Source organism: Camellia sinensis, chromosome 2, assembly GCF_055761805.1.
Source record: "Camellia sinensis isolate YWXY chromosome 2, ASM5576180v1, whole genome shotgun sequence".
Classification (NCBI taxonomy): domain Eukaryota; kingdom Viridiplantae; phylum Streptophyta; class Magnoliopsida; order Ericales; family Theaceae; genus Camellia; species Camellia sinensis.
In genome coordinates this window covers 21,046,957-21,072,306 of record NC_138962.1, presented here as the reverse complement: position 1 = coordinate 21,072,306, position 25,350 = coordinate 21,046,957, and the positions used below count along the sequence as shown (strand labels likewise).

The 25,350-nt window shown below is 42.1% G+C and overlaps 1 pseudogene; it reads right to left on the bottom strand.

The window, feature by feature from the left end:
* Positions 1-1,024: 1,024 nt before the first annotated feature.
* LOC114306264 (putative disease resistance protein At1g58390) overlaps positions 1,025-25,350 on the bottom strand; it is a 28,563-nt pseudogene continuing 4,237 nt past the window's right edge.

The window sequence follows — 25,350 nt, the reverse complement described above, 5'->3', positions numbered from 1 at the left end:
ACTTCTTTTGCAAAATTAAAATATTTGTTCAGCAAGTAAGATTTTTAGCTAAAAAGCCAATATAAGTTGTCAAATCATTTTCTATACTTTTATATACATCTTTTCGTAAAAAGTCAAAAAATATTAAAAAAACCTATTCAAAAAAAAAAAAAATTGATTGCTAGTCAGTTTGTTCAATTTCAAGAAGCGAAGGAAAGCATTGGACTGAGAAGTCAGAATTTTTGAACCTAGTATCACTAATAATCAGAAAATTTTGTTTTGACATGGTTTCGGATCATTGAAGTCACAAATGTCTACATTTTTTCTATTTCATTCATAATCTATCATTTTCGTCTATTTAGTTCCTAAAGTTTTGAATTTATGTTTGTGTTGTCCAATTGGAGACAATTATACAAACAAACAAATGTTAAAACATAATTCGATTAAAAAAAATTAATTTGAGAACTTGAACATCTTAAACCATACAACAAAATACTAATTTTTCTTATTATTTTGGATAAATTACAACTTACAACCAACTTAACAGGTGTTTAATTATATGATTTAAACTGTTCAAATTATAAAATTACCTCTCTTTTTTTCAACAGTTATTGATTTTTACAATTGTCTTTAATTAGACCACATGAACAAAAATTAGAAACTTAATAGACTAAATAGACGAAATTAATAGCTTAGAGATGAAATAAAAAAATAAAAAATGTTGATAGGTTAGAGACAGAAGTGAAATTAACCCTTAGAAAAAAAGAATAAACTACCAATAGGTCCTAATAGTTGGATTTAATTTCCATAAAGTCCTATTGAAAATAATTCTTGGTAAAATTGTCGCTCAAAATAATTTTTTTGTGATAATTTTTTATATATGTCGCTAAAAATTGATAATTAGTAACTTTTTTTTGTTATATTTTTATAAATTGTCGCTAAACTTATAATTAATGACTTTTTTATGACAATTTTTTTTCATAAGACCTATTAAATAATAACTCCACTTATTAAGACATACACATAAGTAACCCTAGAAAAAAAAGAAAGAAAGGCAAGAGATGGGAAAGAAACTACCAACCAACTTGATGTAAATGTAGGAAGATCCGAGAAAGATCAGTCGTCAATTCTTATTCTACTAATATGATGGAAGGCACGTGCTTGACTTTGTAGAAGTCCTCTCCTCCTTCTCTAACCCTGTCTATGAGTGCTTCAGCTACGTTTTTGATATCCAATTCATGGAGGGTGGTAATGAACCTCAATCCGTCCGAAATCTCCGTCAATTTTTTGCATCCAATAATTTGTAAATGGAAGAGACAGGGCATGGCTCCTTGTTCCACCCTCCACTCCTCAAAGATTTCAATACTCCAGAGGTGTAAAGATATGAGTTTTGGAAAACCTCCACCATCACAGCCGCCATAGCCCCCTCCTCCTCCTCCTCCTCCTCCTCCTCCACCACTACTGCTGGATGGTGCTGTTGTTATTGGTGGTGGTGGGGCAGAAGAACAAACTATCTCTTTCCCAGTGTATGAATTCTCACGTAAGATGGGAGTCCTTAAGTTGGGAAACTTCTCCAATGTTGGCATTGGGTTTTCCTCTAGTTTAGTATCCCACAAGGTTAAATCGGTGAGATTTGGAGGGAATTGGTCTGGGAATTTATTAAACAGATTCAGGGACCCAAGTAAAAACAATTTGTGAAGATGGTGGCATCCTAAAAGTTGCCTTAAAAGGATTTGTTCTTCTTTCGTTAGGAAATCTCCTATAATCCCAATCCTGAATGATAAAGATGGTAGAAGAATGCTGTTCAAATTGTTGAGGAGGATTGGAGATTTAAGGATCACTGCCAAGTCTTTGGTGGTTTTCGAAAAAAATTTCACTTTTCGAAGATTTGTTAGTTTGGGAAAGTATCTGACATCACAATTCTCTGTATCAAAGCGGTCTAGCGTCTCCAATTTGCTCAAACCATCCAATCGTAACTTACTTTTACTAGTCTGCTTGATTTCAAGAGGAAGATATAGATGTCTCAATTGTTCGAACCTCCACAGGACATTGGGTATTTCTACTAGATCGAAATATGTCCTTAGATCTAGGGTTTGGAGGAATCTCAAATTGCCTATAGAAGAAGGCACACTTTTAATACGAGACTCGTTTATATTTAAATATCTCAAGTGAAACAGGTTTCCTACATCTCTTGGCAACATTTTCTCTCCTATGTCAGCTTCCACTTTTTCAACATCTAAAATTCTAATCAACTTGAAGCCCTTGAGAAGTGATCTTATCTGTTCCCAACCAGAACTTTTCAATTTCTTTCCAAAGAAGTAAAATTGGCATGACCGCAGATGGTGGTGATTAGTTAATTCTTCGAGATTAATATCTTCTTCCCTTGTATTATTCGCATCATGATCACCCAAATAGTACACAGCAAGCCTACGAATTTTAGTCAACGGTGACGACGAAGATGAAGAGGCAGAGTCCTCCCACTTGAGCTGTTGATTATCAAAGGCTTCAACGTGAACAACCTTGAGAAAATTCTCCTCTTGGGCTTTCAACAAGCATAATTCCCTCATGAGATCGTGTAGGTGACAGAGTTTAAGCCTTCTACTGAATCTCGTTAATTGGACTTAAACCATGCACCTCTGTGCTAGCTCACTTAAATAACTCATTCCAACATCCAACATTGTCTCTTCTACCTTCATCATTTCTCCTACTTGTGCTGGTGGTACTGATGATGATGACACAATGCCTTCAGCCATCCACATTTAAACTAATTTTTCTGGACGTATCTTATAATCTTCAGGAAGATGGCTCAAAGACAAAAAGCATGCCTTGAGATGGTTCGACAAGTCTTGGTAACTTAAAGCTAAAATGTCTGATATTGGAACTCCTCCATGGCTGCCTTTACCCTTCTTGTTTAGGTAATGACGAATATTTTTACTCACCTCTTTCCACTCCTCTACCTTGTGTTTGTTTGCTAGAAGTCCTCCTAATACCACAATGGCCAACGGTAGACCCCCCTACAGTGCTTCACCATTTCCTTACCTAAATCCATCATTTCAGTGCTCGACTCAAATTCTGTAAAATTAAATGATACAAACACACACAAAAAAGTGAGAGTCATCTATCATTAAATTTGTGAATTAAGAGTAAAAACTAACCTAATATATTAATTATTGATATAAAATAGAAACGAATGTAGCATGGATAATTGGGTGATACAAGTTACTCCTGAGTCCAAAATTAGCCACCTCCAAATTTTGGCCAAATTACAAGGTAGTTCCTGTACTTTCTCCCATGTGTCATTTTAGTTCATGTACTTTTAATTAGCTCAATTTTACCCTTGAATTTATAATTTTGTCTCAATTTGATCCAATTGATTACAACTTGTAGCATTTTTTTTTAAAAAAATGCGCACATAAGCGTCACGTGCCATATTTTTAAGGGTAAAATTATAAACTTGCTTAACTCAATTAGTTAATCTCAACTAATTTAGTGATAATTTTTCTTAAAAAATACTAATATTATTAATTGAACCAAATTGAAACAAAATCTATAATTAAATATCAAAATAGAGTCAATTGAAAGTGTAGGGATCAAAATAACACAAGAGCTAAAATATAGGGACCTCCAGTATAATTTGCCTACAAATTTTTATACTTTATCGACTTATCTTTTCTCTAGAAATACTAACAAGTCCTGTAAACTTTTCTTTAGATTAATAAATGAAACGTTTAAGACCTATGTCCAATTAAGTACTAATTCAATAAACATGATTTTATCTACCTTGAAAAATAATATGCATCTATCTATTTGGAAAATAGTATTTTAAAAGGTAGAGTTACTGAAGATGGTTAAATATTTTTTGTTTGTGTTGACACCATAAATTAATTTTCTGTCGATAGTGGCCAAAATTTTAGTCTTATTGATTGTAGCTCATCAATTTTGGTCTATCGGTTCAGACTATAAATCATTTTTTTAGAGTAACTTTGACAGCATTTATTATTACTATTTATTTTATTGTAATGCAAGTTGTTTGTATCTATTTTCTAAAGTTGTGTGTCGACAGAAGTTTGGTGGTAATCTTGGGAAGTCTTGGGTTCCAAGTTGAAGTGTGTTGGGCAGAAAAGAGAGTTGGAAGTAATTATGGACAGTTATGAGCGGTTAAGGAAATGGCTAGAAAGAAGGAAATAATCTTTGAAAGAACAAAGGAAAGTGGCTAAAAAGATGGGAACACATGGACTTAAATGGGTAAAGAAATTGCCTATAACAGTTGTTGAGCAATTGAAATTGTAGACAAAATCCTATAAATAGGCTCAAGGAGGAAGCAAGAAGGACATAAAAAAAAAACATCAAACTCATCAGAGTTTTTTTGTTTAGGAGTAGATTACTGTACATATCATAGGAGTAGTTTATTTTCTCTAGGAGTAGTCTTAATTTAGTGATTTTGTAATGATTTTCTGGTTCTTGTAATCAGTGAACTTTTTTTCTAGTTCTTTGATATTTTTATTTTTGTTCTTGCTCAAATCTTTGTAACAAGTAACAACTTTAGCAATATAATATCAATTTTTAGTTTGTTTCTCTTTGTCAATAATCTCCAAAGAAGTCATTTAATCTATCAAGTCAGAGGACACCAATCACAATTGCTTGATCTGTTTGTTGTTTGTGAAATTTTGGTTTCTCCATCTAATCTTCGCTGTCGATTTGACCCAAACCAAATTTTTGTTAACAGTTTGTTTTGAATAAGAATTCTCATATCTAAGTTCCCAAATAGGAGAATGCTTTGCACATCATATGAACCTTATGTAAAAAGTATAATTTCTATCACAAAATGTATAACTTTTGTTACAAAAAATATAACTTTTTGTTTTTGCACAAAATGTATAACTTCTCTCATAAAAAGTATAATTTTAGTTATACATGACTTTTAGGTGCATATTATAATTTCAAAATTCATAACTTTCATCACAAAAATCGTAACTTTCATCTCACAAAATGTATAACTTCTCCCACAAAAAATCTATTTTTCCCTATAGTGTGCAAGTATGCATTATAATCTCTCCCTAGAAAGTAATGATGTTGCTAAATTAAATTCATTGAATTAAATTAAATTGGATTTTTTTAAAACTCTTTTGTAAATTAATGAAACAGTAATTTTCAGTTAAAATACTATAATTAATAAAGTTGTATAGTTTTCTTTAAATCCAAAAAGGATTTATTACACTTTATATTCTTAAACTATCGCTAAATTGTCTATTTAGTCTATGAATTATCGATTGAGTCTACTAACTCCCTAAAGTATATATAAGTTAAGTCTATTTAGTACCTAAATTATCAATTGAATTTATTAAATTCCTAAAATATATTTAATTTCAAACCTATTTAAGGATTACAAAAATAAAATATAAGCTCATGAGTATATGAATTGGTGTAACTTATCATGTCAAGTGAGAAGTCATATAAGCAATAAAAAAATCTGATAAAATATTCAGGTAACATATAGCAGCCTTGTTAATTTTATGCCTTCTTTATCACAACTTGGAGAAAAATTACCACTTCTTAAAAAGCTAAATGTGTTAGATTATCATAATCAAAAGACAAGACAGACAAACGAACGAAATATCTCAATTTGAAATTTAAAAATTTTAGCCTTACTTTCATTCTGTGGGTGGATGATGTTAATAATTACCTGTAACATTTCTCCTCAAGAATGCTTTCTTTCCAAATAGTTCCCAACTCTCATTTTCCGTTAAAGTCCTCAGTTCACGTAGTTGATTAGCGTTTGAAGCAACTTCTTTTATGCAAGTAGTTAGCAGTATTTTGCTACTTGCATTTTTTTTATTCGAGAAGGCCGGACTCAAAATTTCGCAATCTTGAGCCTTCCAAATGTCATCGATAACCACCAAACATTTCTTCTGACTTCGGACTTGAAAAAGTTCCTGAACTAGCTCACCATGTTTCATTATTTTGATTTTTTTCCTCTCATCGAGGGACGGGGAGGTAAGCCCGATTAGAATCTCTTCCAAAACTTCTCTAACATTACATTGTTGAGATATAAAAGCCCAGGCAAAACAATCAAAATGACACCTGACATCATTGTGATGGTAAACTTTCTTAGCAAGGGTGGTCTTCCCAATACCGCCTGTAGACATCCCATTTTTGACCGACGTTAAGACTCAGACATCACTGATTGAGCGCTTGGTGATGTTGCATATTATGCTCGTTCAGAAGTCGCGGAGTCTTGGTTGCGAGCCTTGCCTTCGGACTTTCGGACTCTTTCATACCTTGCCTCGGTTTGCGAACCAGGCTTGGTTTTCTCTGTTTTCTCTTCCCGAAGGGAGGAAGAGGTCTCGTAGATCATCTCTCAGTGGCCGTAGGCTACGTTTCATGGTCGTAGGCCATTTTTGCCCGTTTGGAGTCTGGTTTCCGATTTTTCGGAGCCGTTGGCCGTGTGCCTCTATTCGGGACTGCTTAACCACCTCTGTTTGCTCCAATTTTTGGCATGCATATTATTTACTCCCTTTTGAGGGACACTGCGGTCCGAGAGACCAACTTCGTGGTCGAACACCACTTCCGGTGCCTAACAGTCAGTTTTCGGGACCTCGGGCTGCGTGTTTCGGCCCCCGAACCTTCATTTTGCATCGGTTTGAGTTCATTTTTGGCAGGAACCTCTGTTTCATTGTTAGAAAGGTCGTAGAAGGGTGGGAGGCCAGTAATTGTTTTGACAACCAGTTTTATTCCTCCGTCGCCCGTTTTTCTCACTTGAAAGCCAATGTTGACCACCATAAGGCCATTTTTTCTTGCTCCAAACCACATATTTGTGTTGTAGGCACCTGGGAGGCCACAAATATCACATGGCCGGCCAGTAATTGTAGGTGACCCTTTTGAACCCCTCCTAAAAGTGGCCTTTTCTCTCTCCTGGTTCATTGTTTCCAGTTTTTAACCACATGGTTGTGTTGTGCACACATCAGAGGCTCTCTTTTTGGCATGGCCGGCCATTAATCCTCATTGACCCTTTTGACCCTTGGCCGACCGGCCATGGGAAGTAGCCGACCGGCCACCTGCAACTTAGATAACCAGCCGGCCATGATCCTCTCTCCAGGTACATTACAGATATGCATTTTGTTTCCTCCCAGATTTTGTATCCGGGGGGCTGCACTTTTGGGGGGAAACTTGAATTGTTTTCCACCCCTTTTTTCCCCCTTTTTTCCCCCCTCTTTTGCGTATATATCAGGCCCTCCAGCTGCATTTTGAAGGGTGACAAAATTGCTCTAAGCCTCTTGCATTCAATCCCTCTCCCTCTCTATTCCAAGCTCCAAACCTCTCAAGTCCTACACTCCTTTTCTACACCACCACCTAGCACCACACCACCACCATCTATTCCAGCCACTTGGAGCTGCTTTACAGAGCTAAGGAGCCACCAAAATTGGTCCAAGAGTTGCCAAAGACTTGGTCTTCAAGGGTAAGTCCTCTCATCCCTTTTTCTTGCCCTACTTTGCTCAATACATTAGCCATACTTTCTTGCATTTTCGGGCTCCGACCCTAACTGAAAATAGCATTATTTTGAGCTCTTTTTCATGTTTGTTTAAGGGCCCCTCACTGTTTGAGACTTCTTTTTTGCACTTGCTTCTTTACCTCTCTTGTATGCCCATTTCTTGTGTAATATTTTTGGCCTACGTGTAAATTGTTTTGAGCTCTGTCATAAACTATAAAGTGGATTATTTTGAGCCCTTCTTCAACATTGTTGAAGGGCTCATCACTTTTTGAGGCTTCCATTTGCCACTTGCCTTTATATCCCTCTTTTGGCCTTATTTTTGCATGACTTGTTAGCCCCTTGTGCTTGTATTTTTGGGCTCTGGTCAGAACTGTAAATGGCCTTATTTTGACCACCTCTTCATGTTTGATCAAGGGACTTTTGCTGTTTGAAGTTCCCTTTTTGTTCTTTGTGTTTAAGCCTCTTTTTAGGCCTTTTTTTGCATAATATTTTAGGCTTGCATTTACACTGTTTTGGGTATGGCCACCAACTGAAAAATACCATTTTTTTGGCCCCTCTTCAACTTTGTTGAAGGGCCCTCCTATGTTTGAGGCTAGCAACCATCACTTGCTTCTTTATGTCCTTTTTGGCTCATTTCTTGCACAATGTTTTAGGCCTATTTTTGTTTAGATCCGTGGCTTGTTGTAAACTGTGAAGTGATTCATTTTAAGCCCCTCTTCAACTTTGTTGAAGGGCTCTTGGCCATTTAGGGCTAGAAGCTGCTACTTGCTTCTTTATCTCACATTTAGGGCCATTTTTGCATATTGGTTTAGCCCTATTTTTGTTCATTGTTTGGCCTTGCTTAAAACTGTAAACATGCTTGTTTTGGGACTTTCTTGATTCTTTCTTCACACTTCATGTTCACATAATGCATGCTTTGTATAGCTATAGGTCATTGCGTATGCCTAATTTTGCATTTCGGGTCTCATTTCATGCATCGGGTGCCATGTTTCCATGATTCGGGGCTGTTTTGCATCATATTTTGCCGCTAAAATTTGCATGCTAATATTCCATATTCCATGCCTTGCCATGTCTTGTTAGAGTGGCATTTGGTGCCTTAGGGTCGATCCTCGGTTTGCGTGCATGCGTGCGCGTACTTCGAGAGTCTCATTTTCACCTTATGGCCTCTTATGTGAGTGTGGCTGAGGTCCACTCATGTTGGTGTAAGTCCATTATGCATTGTGTATGCCATTTCATTTCATAGCATTGCGTATGCTAGGTTTTATGTTAGCGCATTGTGTATGCCATGTTATCTCGTGCATCGTGTATGCCATTTCATAGCATTGTGTATGTTAGGTTGTATCTTAGTTGCATGTCATGCATATCATGCATATTGCATCGTGCTTGGGATAGGAGTTAGCCCGAGCACGGGAAACGAGGGACGTTTCGTACTTCGAGTGACGGAACGTGTCTCAATTCCCTGTCACCGACACTCTGGATTGCCCATGATGGAGTTAGGTCTTGTTGTGTTTTCATATGCATTCATTCTATATTAAGTTTCACAATTCGACTCCTCGGCCATCATGCATCGAGATGCGTGATTGGTGGCGCGAGGATTGAGGCATGCATACATTTGTGAAAATACATTGCTATGCCCCTTTCCTGCTCTCTGTTGCAGCAAATCAAGAATCAGCAGTCTTCCGGGGCTTGGCGTGCTTTCCAAAAATTATTGCAAAACAGAGGCCAATTGGGGCATCGCAGTAGATTTCCGTGCCAAGCAACCCGAGCATGCATCATTCATCATCCGAAGCAGAGTCGAGGCAGTCCCTGGCTTGCATGCCAGTTTAATGCTTTCCTAGTTAAAATTGTTATTTAATTAGGATTTTTGTACATATTTGGACTGTATTATTTATTCATTCGGGACTGTATTATTTATTCATTCGGGACTGTATGTTATTCTTTTGGACCCTCTGTGCGAGGGCATAATTGTAATAAGTGTGCGCGTGTGTGATGTATGTCTTCCAACCCCACGTTTTTCTTCCCTTTTATTTACCAGCTTATGATGGTTAGATTAGGACATGTTTCAATTAGCATACAGTATGATAGCATGTTTGCATTCATTCATCTGTATTGCATGCACCGGGCTCGGCGCATCATACTAACTGCATTGTATTTTCAATTCCAAGTTGAATACATGTTAGCTGTTGTATCTCATATGCCATGCTTAGAATAGCCGAGCCTGCTATAGTTACATTTTTCATGTGTTGCATTAGGCATTTCTGTATAGTTAGGATCATGCATGGATTTCTAACCTAGCTTCTGTTTTGGCTTGGAGTACTCGGTAAGTTTTATGCTTTAGCATCCTTGCATGTGTGTGAGTGACTGCCATGATAGCATGCTTACCATGAGGCTAATTGCTTATCTGATATAACTGCCTGAATGCCTGTGGGTGAAGGTTGGGTTATTTGAGTTGGAGCAATTCGTTAAAATGTGTGTTTTAAGCCCACTAGATAGTGGCAAAATCATGTTTTCCAAGCCCACCCGAGGGTGGCAAATCCACGTCTTAGCCTACTTGCGAGTAGCACCATCAAACCATCTTTTAAAAACAAACACGAAATGTTTTGTTCCAATTCAGGCGACCGGTGTATATTTGTATGTTGTGCGCATCACATAGTAAACCTAGGCTAAAAAATCGGAATAAGAACACACAACGTTTTCAAAACTTGATATCATGGTTAGTAGAGGCCGATCTTTGATCGGGCGAGCGGGGGTGCTCACGAAGTGACCTTCCCCAATCGTACCCAAGTTCCCAAGCCGAGGCAACTTTGGTGATGACGGACACGTGGCTTTAGACAATGAGTCAGGGTTTCCTAAATTTTCCAAAATAAAATATTTAGGTGGCGACTCTGTATCTGGCAAAGCAGTCCATGTTTGGCACTTCTTTTCTAAAAATCTGTTTTCTCAAAACGATTTGCCGGATTTGGACTCTTTGGTTCAGATTAAGAATCGTGACATTTGAGTCCTGAACTGTAGTGAGCCCAAATGAATAGAACGGGACTCATCCTCCCGGGGCGTTCGGGGACGTCTACAGTTTCTGGCGACTCTGCTGGGGATTTAGAGAACTTGACTCAAACTCATAATATCTGGTTTTGACTACACTTGTGTGTTTCTTTGCATTGCATTTGCATTGGTGCGCCTAGGACACCGTGTTTGCCATCTGCTATTCCTGAACGGTTTGCTGGAGGCTTGTCTTGTCAAGACATGACCATAAGGCTCACCGGTTGTGGGCTCTGCCAGTATGGGAACACAAACCCCAGTTTTACCGGGGCACCCTTTTTGACCATTCGACCTAGTGCATATTCGGAATCCATAGTGACCATTACAAGCTAGGACAGGTTGCTTACCCGTTTCTAGGTTGTTTGAAACCGCTGCATGCGTAGTGAAACCCTAGCTCCTGACAAAATAGGACAGGGAAACCCTACCCCAACATAGGGGTGTTTTGGCTCTCACTTGTCTGCTATGTGCTTTTAGAGTGCGTCTCTATAGGAATGCATGTATCAATCTACAAGTTTGGGCATCAGGCCTGCGGGCAGCAGTTTAGTAGTTTGGGCATCAGGCCTGCGGGCACTAATTCAGTATTTTGGGATTCAGTTTGCCTGAGGGTAACAGTTTACAGGCTGAATTTTGGGGCAGAATTCAGTAGGGGGCACAGTCATCCTGTTATGCTCATATCTGTTTTGGTGAAATCAGGCTGAGATGCTGCATGTTTTCTTTTTTGCAAGGAAGTCCTGGAACTATAGCTTCAGAAGGCTTCGATATCCCCCGGGTACATTGGACTAGTGCTAATAGACTTTGTTAGGTCAGAAATTCAATTCAAGGGCAACCAGTGTTCTTTCGCTGAGGCAAGGCAAAGAAAGGCCAGTCAGGGCTCACTGGTTCATCTGATCCGTCAGCCACCAGTCACATCACCTTTGTTCGGACTCAGCAGACCGTGATGGCACAGGGTTCGGAAGAATTTGTGGCCATGATAGCAGCGTTAAATCAGGGAACTACATTACAGGATAAGACCAGTGCTGAAACGCAACGCCCATCTGGGGCATCTGTTTCGTATCCAGCTTCGGGACCCCAGCCAAACTTTGACCCACTTCTACCAGCTGAAGATTTGTAGGGTCCAGATCCCCGAGAAAGGTTGACTCAAGCTCGAGTTTCCACAATCCTGGTACAACCTACTGAGAGGCTTCGTCTCTCTGATGTTAATGAATTCAATCCAACTACAGTGAAAATTGTGAACCTTGAGAAGCAATTCAAAAGGGCACAGGGCCTTAACTCCATTCACGACATTGAGGATGGGTCCACCGAGGTTGCCGTAAGGCTCCCAGTCGAGAGTACCAATACTGGCGGTAGCACTATTTCCAAACCTGCTAAAGTCAACACAGTCGCCATAGCCGACCCTTTTGCCAAGGCCAGCCTACAAATAGCCAGCCCAGCCCGAGCTCAGGGTAGGTTTTTCACCCCCCTCCATATGAGCCTAACCAGCGCATTCAAAGTTCTGATGGAAAGAGGGCATCTCAAACCCCTTAATCCTCAACCTTTGCCAAATCCACTCCCTCCCAGACATAACCCTAGCAAATACTGTGTATATCATCAACAGCGCGGCCATGGCACCGATGGTTGCTACCGCCTTCGTCACGAGATCTAGAATCTCATTGACAACCGGACAATAGTTCCACCTCAAAACCCCAAGGACCAAGTACCTCATCCATATCTCAACCTCAGCCATACACTACCACCCACCTACAACCCCAGTATATACACCCCAACCCATATACTCAAACCCGAGATGTTTATCCCGGAAAGCATGGGCTTAAGCACGATGGATGCACTTGAACCCCAATCATCTCAAACCCGTGAACCCACTACTTCTGAGCTGGGGAGCGTGATTGAAGATCTTCAGAGAACAGTGGCAGATTTAACGTTTGGAATTTTGGCGCCATCATCAACCACATCGCCTACCAGGGAGTTCATGTCAAAATGCTCCCCAATCTTGGGACTGGCTGCATTTGAAGAAAGCCAAACCCTTGGCAAAGTAGAGGTAGACGGTAAGAGCAAGGTAGGGGCAGGCATTGGTCCCCATGAACACCTTCAGTGGGCTGTGGAGGCTTTGAAAGCCGAGGGACTGAACAAAGAGCAAGTGCTCGCAGTCGTTCCAAAAACTGTGGACGACATTTTCGCCACTCAAGTTGGGGGCAGTTTGAATCAAGGGGCAAGCCGGGAGAAGGGTTGTTGTATCAGAAATGTTCCTTTCAGTTATAATCCTGCACTTAGAAGAGATCAGCAAACCAAGTCGGCGCCCATCAATCCCGTTGCTGGTGTATCCAATAAAAATCCACAAACTTTGAAGTACCAACCCCGAGGTCAGAGGGTCTTCCATGCCCTCCACATGCCTTTGTCCAAAGCTTTCCAAATCCTTATAAGACAAGGCCATCTTAAACCCCTTGAGCCTCGGCCTCTCCTGAATCCTCTTCCGGCTACACATGATGCTACCCAGTACTGCCCGTACCATCAGCAAACTGGCCATACTACCGACAACTGCTTTCGTCTTCGCCACGAAGTACAGGATCTGTTTGACAACAAGGTCATCGCTGCACCGGTCCAGCAAAGTCTATCGGCACTAGATCAGTGAACTTATAGGGGATAATGTGATTATGTGATCGGGGGATGAACCACCTACGGGCGGCGCTCAGTTTACTCCGGATGTGGCGTATGGCACGCACTGTTTTGAGCATTTTGCAAATGCTAGTTTTTGTGCTTTCTGACTTGGATATTGGGTCAGTCTTGCTGTTTTGTACAGAGTCAGTCTTTTCTTACTGAGTCAGTTGGGTTTGTCTTGTTGTACCGAGTCAGTCCTATTTTGTTGGAGTCGGGTGATTTCGGGGGTGTTACCTCAAACATCACTTGCTAGTTTGGTGTTTGTCTTTTCATTTTCTTTTGAGTCTGTTTTTGCCTTGGAGCCAGTAATGCCAACAGATTTGAATGAACAATAGTGATTTTCGCATTCTTGTGTTCGCTTCTGCCTTGTGCCAGTTGTGCCAGAAGATTTTAATGAAACGGCAATGCATCTCACCTGCTCTTTTGTGCCTTGAATTCATTACATCGACCTAAGTTTTTCAAAACCTTTTGAACACTGCGGTGAAAACAAAGTAGAAGGAATTCCCTGGGTTTTGCAAAATTTGATCAATTGAGAGAAAGAGAGGCATGTTAAGCCCTTAATGATTGAGATTATGCTTATTAGTGTGAGTACTGGGAAGGATCCTAGCTTGATCCAGATTGGTTCTACACTGTCTTCAGGGCGAGCGACTGGTCGCTTTCTTAAAAGATTTCAAAAAATGTTTTGCGCGGTCCTGCGAAGACCTGTGTAGAATCGCTCTTGAGATTGTGCAACCTAGGATCGCTCTTAGCCTCGAGACTCGACCCCTTGCTTTCAAACTTTGAACTTGCATTCAGAATATTCAACGGTCAACCACAATGTGAGGCCTATGTGGCCAGATTTGAAGAAGCCCTCGAACAAGAGGCAAGAAAGTCGGATCAAGAAGATCAGTTATGATTGAAAGAAGCTTGCGAAGCTAGATCAGAAGCACCCATTTGAACTAGGGGCAAAAGAATTTCAAATGTGCTCGAAAAGTCAAAGATGAAGATCGGCAAGAATGCCAAATCCCAGAAGGAAGGAAAGAAGAAGACATTGCTGAAGGATAACCGAATTCCTATCCACAACACTAGGGGCAAATTCAGCCCCCGTTGGATGGACTCCTACATCATCAGCGAACAGCAGCCACTCTCTTGGATTCAGAAGGATTCGAGATCTCAGAACCATTTGACATGGACCAAGCTACACTTTTACCCTTGAGAGGCTCGCTGGGCCAAAAACCCGGAAGGGCGACCCAGGCAAAAGTTAGAGCAACAAAAAGAAGAAAAAGAACAAAAAAAAAAGAAAAATGCAAAGAACAAAAAAAAAAAGAGAAAAAGAAGAAAAATGAAGAAAATAAAAGAAGAAAAAGAAGAAAAAGAAAAAAGAAAAAAAATGAAAAGAAAAACAAAGCTCACAAGGTTGAAAACCCGGAAGGACGACCTTGGCAAAAGTTAGAGCGCAAAAGGAGAGGTTAATACCCGAGTGTAACTTAACCCCGAACTACGTAAGGCTTGATTCCCATCTTTGGGATACGTAGGCAACTTCATTCTGAAGTCCAGCCATAAACACTTCCAAATCGACTGTGTCCATGCGATGGTTCTGGTCATCTTTGTCTTCTCTGTATCTGAGAGTCTGGTTGTGTTCGTCGCTCTGAGGACTGACTACAATGCGCTGCGGTGTTATCCAAACAAGGGGCAACTTTCCGTTGCCATTCAAAACGCCGCTGTGTCATTTCAAATAAGGGGCAACTTTCCGTTGCCATGCAGTGTCCTTCAGACAAGGGGCAATTTTCCATTGCTATGGATCCGAGGTTGTGCATCTCAAGAGTAGGTTCCGTGCTCGTTGAGCAGTGGTCGTTTGTAAAAATAGTTTTTGAGAATTTTTACTGAGGTTGACTAATCTTCTCGAAAAGTACTCAATTTTTCAAAACTAGACCATTTCTTGGACCCAAAAAAAGGAAAATTTTCAGTGCTCATAACCTGACTTGCATGATTTCAAATCAAAAATCGAACAAGTGTGTTAATCTAACTCTCATGTTGGTCAAAATTGTTTTAGCAAAACGTCAAAAACAAAAAATGGTCAAAATAATGAACTAGGGGCACAGTTGAGTCAGGCTTCCTGTCTTTCCCCCCCGTTGTCAGTGCATTTGCCAGAAAGGGCACCATACTGGCCAAGAAAGGCACTCTCCCTGCCAGAAAAGGGCACAGCTGAAACTGTCAACAAAGGAGCTGAAAGCTCTCTCATCCTCCAAGCAACGAGGTATCAAGCCGAGTGCGAAGCACGAACTAGAATGGATCAAGATATCCCACTCCCTTATCTGGGCAGATCTAACCACATCCAAACTCCCCGGCAGAGCATCGACAGCCGATGTCAGCTGCAGATTTGCTACACACCCAGTTGTAGCGCAATTCCTCTGTAGGAGGAATTCACTAGCTGTGCGCAGAAGAAAGAGAATCTAGCAGAATGCTAGGGGCAAGAGCCCGCAACTTCTTGTTTATCCATCAACCACCCAGGGGAGGGATAAAAAATGAGAGATTAAAGAATAGAGAGATGTTGTAGACACCTCATTTTTGACAGCCCATAAGACTTGGGCGCTACTGATGGTTTGCTCGATGATGAAAGGTGTGCAGGGCAAAGGTTCAATTTCTTCGGCTATGAGAGGGTCAAATCCCAACTTCACACCCCATTTTGGACCAAAGCTATTTTGAATGGTTTTTAGACCTTAAAACCCTCTCTTTCAAAACATTTTTGAAATAAAGTTTCTACGATGTTCCGAGGCTCACATTTTGTCAAAAAATGAGCTTTTCGATAAACCGAGCAAGGAAAAAGTGGAAATGAATGAAAGAGAGATGAAATCTTTGAAAAATATTTCAAAACACCTTGCCTAGGGGTTTTGAAGTTGAAGGAAAGAGGAGAAGAGGGGAGAAGCCAAGTTGGAGAAGAAGATAGGCAAGAATTGCTAAGAGAGGGACGAGCAGTCCTCGCTAAATCAAGCTTATTTGTCTATACACTTTGAGTTAATCTATGAGGCCACCACCGTTGGAAATAAGACTTACGGGGCTTCATTTTTCATTCAAGAATCTCTTAAATCCGAGACCGGAGGGCGGAGATATGATTGGTTGAAGTTGGGCATCATCCCGGTTGGACCGAAACTGAGCAGCCTTCACTAAAACAAGCATAACTTTTTCCACAGTTGGAATTTTGATGCAAGGATGGTGCCATTGGAAAGCTTACTTCCGGAGCTTCAATTTTGACATAAGAATGACCTGAAAAGGAGTCCATATGAAGAAGTTATGCCCGTTTGAAGTTGGACCGATTTTTCCTGCCGACCGGCCAAAACAAATGGCCGACTGACCAAATAGATGGCCGACCGGCCAGAAAAGATGGCTGACCGACCAAGTTTGCTAGCCGACGACCTTCCGGAGTATTCTACAGATTGAATGGATGCCAGCTGTGCCAGCTGGAATGCACAAACTCTGCTCCCCATGCACGTGTGTGGCTGTTTTGCACCCTTTACACCCCTTTTGACCCTCTTTTTTTGCACCTTTTGCTCAAAGCTTCTTGAGGAAGCTTTGACCCCTTGTCTTGGCTTCCTCAAGAAGCTTGCACCTTTGCATTAGCTTCTCTTTGAAGCTTGGTTCCTTTGACCCTCTTGTATAGCTTCTTTGAGAAGCTTTATGCCATTTCCTTGCTCTATAAAAGAAACCCATCCTCCTCCATTGTTTTGGGTTCAGAAAAATCAGACCTAATACATACATATAACATATATATCACCCTCTCTCTCTATATCTCCCTCTCTCTCTACATTTGGGTGTGTTAGAGTGTTCAAAAACCCTTGTTCTTGGCCTATTTGCACTACACCCTATAGCACCACACCACCACTCCATTCCAGCAGCTTGGAGGGCCTTCTCAGAGGCTAGGAGGTAGCTTTTCTTGGTCCAAGAGGTAGCAAAGGATTGGTCTTCAAGGGTGAGTTGATTTCTCCATCTTTCTAGCTCATTTTTGCAAGTTTTCTTAGCCCCTTTTGCTTGCTGTTTTGAGCTCCGACCATAACTGGAAATATCATTTTTTTGAGCTCATTTTTCTGTTTCATTAAGGGTCTTACCCTGTTTGGGACCCCCATCTTGCACTTGCTTCATTACCCCTTTGTATGCCATAATCTTGCATAGTATTTTTGGCCTATGTGTGATCTGTTTTGGAGCATGATGTAAACTGTAGATAGGCTTATTTTTAGCCCTTATTTAACATTGAAGAAGGGCTCATCACTGTTTGGGACCTCCATGTGCCACTTGTCATTATACCCCTCTTTGGTCCCCATTTTTGCATGATTTATTAGCCTATTGTGTCTCTGTTTTTGGACTTTGGTCCGAACTGAAAATAGCCCCATTTTGACCCCCTCTTCATGTTTCATTCAGGGTCCATGGCTGTTTGAGATACCCTTTGTATACTTTATGTTGTAGCTCTTTTTTTGGCCTTAATCTTGCATAGTATTTTGAGCATACTTGTATACTGTTTTGGGCTTGGCCATCAACTGTAAAAGGTCATATTTTGGGCCCCTCTTCAACATTGTTGAAGGGCCCTAATCTGTTTGGGGTCAGAAGCTGTGAGTTGCTTCTTTATCTCACATTTAGGGCCATTTTTGCATGCTAGTTTTGCCCTATGTGTGTTTGCTGTTTGGCCTCGTTTAAAACTGAAAAAATGCTTGTTTTGGGGCTGCCTAGAATCTGTCTTCACATGTCATAATCAAATAATGCATGTTTTTATATAGCTATAGGCCAATGCATGGGCCTAGTTTTGCATTTCGGTTTCATTTCATGCATCGGGTGCTATTTTGCCGTGATTCGGGGCTGTTTTATACCACATTTCAGTGCTGAAATTACATGCTTGTATGCCATATTTCATGCCTCGCCATGCCTTGTTAGAGTTTCATACTATGCCTTAGGTTTGGTCCTCGATTTGCGTGCATGCGTGCACGCGTTTTAAGAGTCTCATTTTCATCTATCCATGTTAGTTTTAGTCCATCATTGCATGTTGTTGCATGCCATGTTTACTTGCATGTTTAGGTTGCGCGCCTAGTATACATTGCTCATTTGCATGTTCATGTTGCATACTTAGCCTCCATGCCTAGGTTGCATTTCATTGAGCATGCATCCCTTGCCTCTTGATCAATCATGATAAGGGTTGGGTTCCTTTGATGTGTTTTGTGCTTGCATTTCATTTGATATCAAAGTTGCAAAACTTGGCCTCTTAGGCCATCATGCGTAGTTGATGGACCGAGGGTCGAGGGTCATGCTCCCTTGAGTCCCTTGCATGATAGGGAGTGTGCCCGCGCATACATGTGCTTGAAATTCTATGCCATGCACTGTCTGTCCTTGTTGCTGTCAAAAACCAGCTTCTGCAGGAAGTTTCTGCCGACCGGCACTTAAGAATGCCGACCGGCAAAGGATATGAGGCCGATGGACTTGAAAGCAGCCGATGGAAATTTCCCATGGCCGGTGGTCATTTCACTTAGCTGGTGGTGTTATGCAGTTCTCATTGAAGATACCTTGAGATTTGGCAATTTTCAGAGGAGCAGGGCAGCATTAACAGAGGCAGCAGTGACATGGTATGGGTTTTCGGGCTTCCGGGGGAAGATAAATCCGAGCATGCATCATTCACGCATCCCAAGGCGGGGGCTGCGGCCATCCTCTCTTTGCATTTAATTTGTTAATTAGATTAGAAATTTTGTAATAATTAATTTAGTATTATTTATTTGGACTGTAATATTTATTTGGACCCTCCGAGTGAGGGCAATTCTGTAATAAGTGTGGGTGAGTGTGTGAAAGTCTTCCAACCCCCACTTTTTTCTTCTCTTTTATTCACCTGCTTATGATGGTAAATTAGGGCATGTTTAAATTAGCATACCTTATGCTATGCATGCGTGCATCCATACATTTGTTTTGCATGCACCGGGCTCGGTACATCATTCTAACTGCATTTGTATTTCAATCCCAAATTGAATACGTGCATTAATTGGTTGCATTTCACATGCCATGTTTAGGTTAGCCGAGCCTACTCTAATTGCATCTTGCATGTGCTGCATTAGTCAACTTGACATGAACTAGGATCACACATGTTTGCTAACTAGTTTATTGTTTTGGCACGGAGTACGATGTAAGTATTTATGCTTTAGCATCTCGCATGCGTGTGAATGTTAACCTGATAGCATGCTTACCATGTGGCTAGATGCTTATGTGTTATAAATTGTTTGAATGCCTGTGGGTGAAGGTTGGATTGTTTGAGTTGGAAAAACTCGTTGAAATCCGTATTTTAGCCTACTTGCGAGTAGCAAATTCCAAAGTACTTTTTTTTAAGACAAACGGATATGCAATGCTTATTTCTAAATTAGGCAATCTAGTCTATACTTGTTTGCTGCGCGCATAACATAGTAACGCTAGGCTAATAATTGGTTTAAGAACACATAACGTTTTCAAAAACGGATATCATGGTTAGTAGAGGCCGATCTTCGGATCGGGCGAGAGGGGGTGCTCATAGCTAACCTTCCCCAATTGTACCCTAGCTCCCGAGCCGAGGAAACTCTGGTGATGACGGACATGTGGCCTTCGACACCGAGTCAAGGTTTCCTAAATTCCCCATAAAAAATATTTAGGTGGCGACTCTGTATTTGGCAAAGCAGTCCATGTTTGGCACTTCTTTTCAAAAATCTGTTTCTCAAAACGATTTGCCGGATTTGGACTCTTTGGTTCAGATTAAGAACCATGACACAAATTGAGTCCGAGCTGTAGTGACCCGAAAATGAACGGAACGGGACTCAGCCTCCCGGGGCGTTCGGGGATGTCTACAGATGTGCGCTGAGAGAAGAAGTGAGGAAAAGGGTTTTGTGAGAAAAGCTGAGCCTGAGGGCCGAGTGATGTGAGAATCACAAATAAGAAAGGGTGGGAAACAATACCCGGAGAAACTATCTCCTCGCGAACTGAGAGGTCTCTCGTCTTGGTAACACGTCTGTGTGTCGTGTCTTTTGTTTTGTTTGTCTCAATTCTTGCTTTGAGTCATTCCGAGTGTGTCTCAATGTGTTCAGGTTGTTTACCTTTTGTTTTTCGTTGTTCAGTCTTTTTGGCTGTGGTCAGTTGTAGGCTCAATACCCGGTTAAGAATTCATTTCTCAATTTCAAAATGAATCGTTTTGTGCTCAGGAGTGCCGTGTCGTTCTCTACATTTGTGCAAAACAAGATTTTGTTCTTTCAAAAAAAAAGCAGGGTTCTACCCAGGTCATGTGAGAACAGTAAAACCAGGACCTATCTGAAGCTATATGGGTTCTAGACTGCAAAGCAAAAGAAAAGAGGGAAAATTTGGAGCATCCGAGTTTGTTTCAACTTCTACAGGTTCCGTTTTTACATCCCGTCTTTTCAGATCGAACTGTCTGTTCAGACTGAGCTGTGTGCCGAGTAAACCGAATACTGTGTTATGAGCTGCGTGTTCAGAATGAGCAGTATGCCGATACGAGCTGTGTGTTCAAATTGAACAGAATACTGTGTTGACTGTTTCACTGTTTCAAGCCAGAATGGCGATCAGAAGTGCTCTCCCTGAGTACCGTTCCCCGTCAGAGTAAAGCGGTTTACCGCCACTCACTCCATAAGGTGCTTTCTAGAGTGCTGCTTTGTCTATTCATTGCATTCCCTAAACATCATGCTCTACATTGCTTGTAACATGTATTGTATCATCGCACTTGTTGCGTTTATTTGCATCTTGTGTTATCTTATATCCTTTTGCGCCGTGCTGCATTTAGAATCGTTGTCCTCCGGGACTTTCTCAGGTTGCGTTGTGCGCGCACCTGGGCGGTTGTTGTTTGGGCCTCCTCTCACGATTTCAGCGTGGTTTGAGTGTCCCGTTCCTTATGCGATTTCAGCGTGTTTGGAATTTATCTCAGGTTGCGTTGTGTGCGCACTTGGGCGGTTGTTGTTTGGACCTCCTCTCACGATTTCAGCGTGGTTTGAGTGTTCCATTCCTTACGCGTTTTCAGCGTGTTTGGAATTCATCTCAGGTTGCGTTGTGTATGCACCTGGGCGGTTGTTTTCGGACCTCTTCTCACGATTTCAGCGTGGTTTGAGTGTCCCATTCCTCACACGATTTCAGCGTGTTTGCATTTTATCTCAGGTTGCGTTGTGTGTGCACCTGGGCGGTTGTTGTTTGGGCCTCCTCTCACGATTTCAGCGTGATTTGAGTGTCCCCTTTCCTCACACGATTTCAGCGTGTTTGGAATTTATCTCAGGTTGCGTTTTGTGCGCACCTGGGCGGTTGTTGTTTGGACCTCCTCTCACGATTTCCGTGTGGTTTGAGTGTTCCATTCCTTACGCATTTTCAGCATGTTTAGAATTCATCTCAGGTTGCGTTGTGTATGCACTTGGGCGGTTGTTTTCGAACCTCTTCTCACGATTTCAGCGTGGTTTGAGTGTCCCCTTTCCTCATACGATTTCAGCGTGTTTGGATTTTATCTCAGGTTGCGTTGTGCGCGCACCTGGGCGGTTGTTGTTTGGGCCTCCTCTCACGATTTTAGCGTGGTTTGAATGTCCTGTTCCTTACGCGATTTCAGCGTGTTTGGAATTTATCTCAGGTTGCGTTGTGCGCGCACCTGGGCGGTTGTTGTTTGGGCCTCCTCTCACAATTTCAGCGTGGTTTGAGTGTCTCGTTCCTTACGCGATTTCAGCGTGTTTGGAATTTATCTCAGGTTGCGTTGTGCGCGCACCTGGACGGTTGTTGTTTGGGCCTCCTCTCACGATTTCAGCGTGGTTTGAGTGTCCCGTTCCTTACACGATTTCAGCGTGTTTGGAATTTATCTCAAGTTGCGTTGTGTACGCACCTGGGCGGTTGTTTTCAGATCTCTTCTCACGATTTCAGCGTGGTTAGAGTATTCTTTTCCTCACACGATTTCAGCGTGTTTGGATTTTATCCCAGGTTGCGTTGTAGACGCGTTAGGCGAGTTGTTCTTGGACCTCCTCTCACGATTTCAACGTGGTTTGAATGTCCCCTTCCTCACACGATTTCAGCATGTTTGGAATTTATCTCAGGCTGCGTTGTGTGCGCACTTGAGCGGTTGTTTTCGGACCTCTTCTCACGATTTCAGCGTGGTTAGAGTGTTCTTTTCCTCACACGATTTCAGCGTGTTTGGAATTTATCTCAGGTTATGTTGTGTACGCACCTGGGCGGTTGTTTTCAGACCTCTTCTTACGATTTCAGCGCGGTTAGAGTATTCTTTTCCTCACACGATTTCAGCGTGTTTGGATTTTATCCAGGTTGCGTTGTAGACGCGCTGGGCGGGTTGCTATTTGGACCTCCTCTCACGATTTCAGCGTCGTTTAAGTGTTCCATTCCTTACGCGTTTTCAGCGTGTTTGGAATTCATCTCAGGTTGCGTTGTGTATGCACCTGGGCGGTTGTTTTCAGACCTCTTCTCACGATTTCAGTGTGGTTTGAGTGTCCCCTTTCCTCACACGATTTCAGCGTGTTTGGATTTTATCTCAGGTTGCGTTGTGCGCGCACCTGGGCAGTTGTTGTTTGGGCCTCCTCTCACGATTTCAGCGTGGTTTGAGTGTCCCGTTCCTTACGCAATTTCAGCGTGTTTGGAATTTATCTCAGGATACGTTGTGCGCGCACCTGGGCGGTTGTTGTTTGGGCCTTCTCTCACGATTTCAGCGTGGTTTGAGTGTCCCGTTCCTTACGCGATTTCAGCGTGCTTGGAATTTATCTCAGGTTGTGTTGTGCGCGCACCTGGGCGGTTGTTGTTTAGGCCTCCTCTCACGATTTCAGCGTGGTTTGAGTGTCCTGTTCCTTACGCGATTTCAGCGTGTTTGGAATTTATCTCAGGTTGCGTTGTGCACGCACCTGGGCGGTTGTTGTTTGGGCCTCCTCTCACGATTTCAGCGTGGTTTGAGTGTCCCGTTCCTTACACGATTTCAGCGTGTTTGGAATTTATCTCAGGTTGCGTTGTGTACGCACCTGGGCGGTTGTTTTCAGACCTCTTCTCACGATTTCAGCGTGGTTAGAGTATTCTTTTCCTCACACGATTTCAGCGTGTTTGGATTTTATCCCAGGTTGCGTTGTAGACGCGCTAGGCGGGTTGTTCTTGGACCTCCTCTCACGATTTCAGCGTGGTTTGAGTGTCCCCTTCCTCACACGATTTCAGCGTGTTTGGAATTTATCTCAGGCTGTGTTGTGTGCGCACTTGAGTGGTTATTTTCGGACCTCTTCTCACGATTTCAGCGTGGTTAGAGTGTTCTTTTCCTCACATGATTTCAGCTTGTTTGGAATTTGTTTACCTCTTCTCACGATTTCAGCGTGATTGGAGCCTCCCATTCCTTACACGATTTTCAGCGTGTTTGGAATTTACCTTAGGTTGCGTGGAACGCGCTCCTGATTGATTTTCTTTGTTCTCCTTCCACTCACGAGTCCAGCGTGGTTGGAGTATGTCACCATTTTGCATCTATTGTACTCTCTATTGCATCACATCTATTATCTATTGCATCGCATCTATTACATCCATTGCATCGTATCTGTTTTATTGTCCGGTCTAAGGAGACCTTAAATCCTGCATCATCATTCGCGCTGTTTTGCACATCGCGCTTGCATTTATTCGCGCCGCCTCGTGCACTTTCCGGTCTAGGAGACCTTAAATCCTCTAAAGGTGCAATTCCTTTGGTGTTTGTCGTGCCCGAACGACTTTTGATGGTCTGGTATAGCCACCTACCTGTGTTAGTAGTGAGTTCCTAGGAGACCAACTGAGACGGTGGAAACTAGAGTTCGAATGGCTCATGCCTAGAACACAAAGGTTCGGGATTTCTGAGACTAAAGTCTGGTTTAAATACCCAGGGTATATCCTTGGCTTGAAATCTGTATGGCAGCCCCATAGATTGAGATAGCATATGTATGCGCCTCAATTCTAGATACCGAATCAACCTAGTCTGTCACCCTGTTGGAGAATAGGGAAAGCTGCGACCATAGTCAGGGAGAAAAGTAGTACCTGCGGTTCAACCAAGGAGAAGCGAAAGATCCCCAGCAGCATGAGGTAAGTCATTGCTAATTGCCCCTGTAAGGTACCTCTACCTCTTAGCTATTACATTGCATTTTAGCCACTACATTACAGTGCATTGCATGAATCCTCAATTTTCAAACCGGCTTCGCGTAGCGTATATGTCCAATTATCAAAATCTTCCTGCATATCATTTTGCATCTTGCCCCCCGCCTGCGGGCATGCCTGCGGGCACGCCTGCGGGCACATTTCTTTGTTATCTAGTATGTTTGTCTAAGTCTTCGGCCTTGTCAAAAATGGGTCGTCTCTGGGTTTGACATTCACTCCCGTCACGTGACTTTCAAGTTCTGTCAAAGAGGGGCAACTGTAGACACCCCATTTTTGACCGACCTTAAGACTCAGACGTCACCAATTGAGCGCTTGGTGATGTTGCATATTGTGCTCGTTCAGAAGTCGCGGAGTCTTGGCTGCGAGCCTTGCCTTCGGACTTTCGGACTCTTTCATACCTTGCCTCGGTTTGTGAACCAGGCTCGATTTTCTCTGTTTTCTCTACCCGAAGGGAAGGAGAGGTCTCGTAGATCATCTCTCAGTGGCTGTAGGCTACGTTTCGTGGTCGTAGGCCATTTTTGCCCGTTTGGAGTCCGGTTCCCGGTTTTTCAGAGCCGTTGGCCGTGTGCCTCAGTTCGGGACCGCTTAACCACCTCCGTTTGCTCCAATTTTTGGCATGCATCTTATTTACTCCCTTTTGAGGGACACTGCGCTCTGAGAGACCAACTTCGTGGTCGAACACCACTTCCGGTGCCTAACAGTCAGTTTTTGGGGCCTCGAGCTGCGTGTTTCGGCCCCCGAACCTTCATTTTGCATCGGTTTGAGTTCATTTTTGGCAGGGACCTCTGTTTCATTGTTAGAAAGGTCGTAGAAGGGTGGGAGGCCAGTAATTATTTTGACAACCAGTTTTATTCCTCCGTCGCCCTCCGTCGTCCGTTTTTCTCACTTGAAAGCCAATGTTGACCACCATAAGGCCATTTTTTCTTGCTCCAAACCACATATTTGTGTTGTAGGCACCTGGGAGGCCACAAATATCACATGGCCGGCCAGTAATTGTAGGTGACCCTTTTGAACCCCTCCTAAAAGTGGCCTTTTCTCTCTCCTGGTTCATTGTTTCCAGTTTTTGACCACATGGTTGTGTTGTGCAC